The sequence below is a fragment of the Colobus angolensis genome, unplaced genomic scaffold, assembly GCF_000951035.1.
Source record: "Colobus angolensis palliatus isolate OR3802 unplaced genomic scaffold, Cang.pa_1.0 Scaffold178, whole genome shotgun sequence".
Taxonomy (NCBI): domain Eukaryota; kingdom Metazoa; phylum Chordata; class Mammalia; order Primates; family Cercopithecidae; genus Colobus; species Colobus angolensis.
In genome coordinates this window covers 4,769,938-4,772,279 of record NW_012114910.1, presented here as the reverse complement: position 1 = coordinate 4,772,279, position 2,342 = coordinate 4,769,938, and the positions used below count along the sequence as shown (strand labels likewise).

The 2,342-nt window shown below is 53.6% G+C and overlaps 1 protein-coding gene across 1 annotated transcript in view; it reads left to right on the top strand.

Annotated features, from left to right (window-relative positions):
* The first annotated feature begins 1,707 nt into the window (after positions 1–1,707).
* Positions 1,708–2,342, top strand: part of ADGRG1 (adhesion G protein-coupled receptor G1) — a 45,007-nt gene continuing 44,372 nt past the window's right edge. Inside the window, exon 1 of the mRNA XM_011938823.1 lies at positions 1,708–1,832. The gene's annotated coding sequence lies outside the window, so the exon portion shown is untranslated. The remainder of the gene's footprint in view (positions 1,833–2,342) is intronic.

Below are 2,342 nucleotides of genomic sequence, written 5' to 3'. Positions count from 1 at the left end.
CCCTATCTGTAAAACCCACATTATAAAGTGGCTCCCTGAGGTCAGGACTTCGAGACCAGCCTGGCCAGCGTTGTGAAACCCCATCTCTACTAAAAATATAAAAAGTAGCCAAGTGTGGTGACACATGCCTATAATCCCAGCTACTTGGGAGAATGAGGCAGGAGAATTGCTTGAACCCAGGAGGTGGAGGCTTCAGTGAGCCAAGATTGCATCACTGCACTCCAGCCTAGGGGACAAAGTGAGACTCCAGCTCAAAAAAAAAAAAAAAAAAAAAAGTTGTAAAGTGGCTTCTGCCTCTTGGGGTATGGTGAGGAGTCCGTGGGCTGATCCCTGTAATGGGCCTAGCACAGTGCCTGGTTGCCAGGATTACATAATAGCTATTATTATCATCTGCGGCCACCAGACATAGAACTGGACACTCTCTGGCTCTACCCCTTCATCCCAGGGGTGCTGGGCTAGGTCCTGGATTGGTGGTGGGGAAGGAGTCCCAGAGACAACGCCCTCACCTCACAAATGCTCCCTAGGTACCTGCTGAAGCAATTTCCTGACCCTGTCTCTTTTCTTCCCTTTATTTATTTTTTATTTTATTTTATTTCATTTCATTTATCTGAGACAGAGTTTCACTCTTGTTGCCCAGGCTGCAGTGCAATGGCACGATCTCAGCTTACTGCAACCTCTACCTCCTGGGTTCAAGCGATTCTCCTCCCTCAGCCTCCAGAGTAGCTGAGATTACAGGCTTGCGTCACCACCCCTGCTACTTTTGTATTTTTAGTAGAGACAGAGTTCACCATGTTGGTCAGGCTGGTCTCGAGCTCCCGACCTCAGGTAATCCACTCGCCTCAGCCTCCCAAAGTGCCGGGATTACATGCGTTAGCCACTGCGCCTGGCTTCTTCCCTTTACTTTTAGAAGGCAAACAAGGCAAAGGCATGTGCCCTCATATACTAGATGATCTGAGGCACAGAGAGGTTAAGAAACCTCCCCAGGTGCACCTAGCAAGTGAAGGTCCCAGCCCAGGGTCTCAGGCCCAGCCCCTGCTGCTCTATCACAAGCCAGGGGCCCTGAGGCCAGACGGCATGGGGGATGGAGCATGGGTGTCGGGGATGGAGCATGGGTGTCAGGAGTGGAAGAGTTGCCAGCGGGTAGACAGGAAGTCACTGGGACTCCCCTGGTGTCCTTATCAGGGTAGGTGGCGTCTCTGGGGCTGTGGGGAAGCCCTGGAGCCTAGAGGTCAGGCTGTCATCCCGCAGATCCCCCTTTCTCTGATACTCCGTCTCCCTTCTGGTACCCCAACCCTGTCTGTACTCAAGGAGGAGACTCGCAGGGCAGAGCAGGCCTGCAGGCCCATGGTGCAGCAAAGGTGGCATCCGCTGTTGGGAATTTGCCATGGGGAACAGGGGCAAGAGGGAGCTGGGACTAGGAATGCCAGTGGGGTCTGGGCGGGTCTCCAGGAATGGATCTGGGCTGCGGCCAGCAGATACCCCTTCTTTACCACCTTGGGGAGTCAGAGAGGGCTCCAGTCCAGACCTGGCTCCACCAGACCTGGATTCACCTCTGCTTCCATCTGACCATCTGTCCACCCATCCCTGTTTCACCTCTTGCATCTCACCTCTACCTCAGCTCCTTTCTTCAGCCGTGGAATCGAGCTGGCCTCCTCGAGCTGGCCTCCTCCTCCTTGCTGCTGCTTCTTCTTTTTTTTTTTTTTTTTTGAGGCGGAGTCTCGCTCTGTCGCCCAGGCTGGAGCGCAGTGGCCGGATCTCAGCTCACTGCAAGCTCCGCCTCCCGGGTTTACGCCATTCTCCTGCCTCAGCCTCCCGAGTAGCTGGGACTACAGGCGCCCACCACCTCGCCCGGCTAGTTTTTGTTTTTTTAGTAGAGACGAGGTTTCACTGTGTTAGCCAGGATGGTCTCGATCTCCTGACCTCGTGATCCGCCCGTCTCGGCCTCCCAAAGTGCAAGCCCTGGCCTGGAGGGATGTCCCAAAGGCCACTTTCCTCACCATATTCAGTCCTCATGTGTCCCTTCCCAGAGAGCATCTAAGCTGCCCCACCCCACCTCCATCACTCTTTCCCCTTTCCTGGCTTAATTTTGCTCCATAAGTCTTACCACTGGATTTATTTGTTTATTTATTTGAGACTGAGTCTCACTCTGTCACCCAAGCTGGAGTGCAGTGTCACAATCTTAGCTCACTGCAACCTCCTCCTCCCGGGCTCAAGCAATTCTCCTGCCTTAGCCACCTGAGTAGCTGGGACTACAGGTGTGTGCCACCATGCCTGGCTAATTTTTGGTATTTTTAGTAGATACAGGGTTTCACCATGTTGGCCAGGCTGGTCTCGAACTCCTG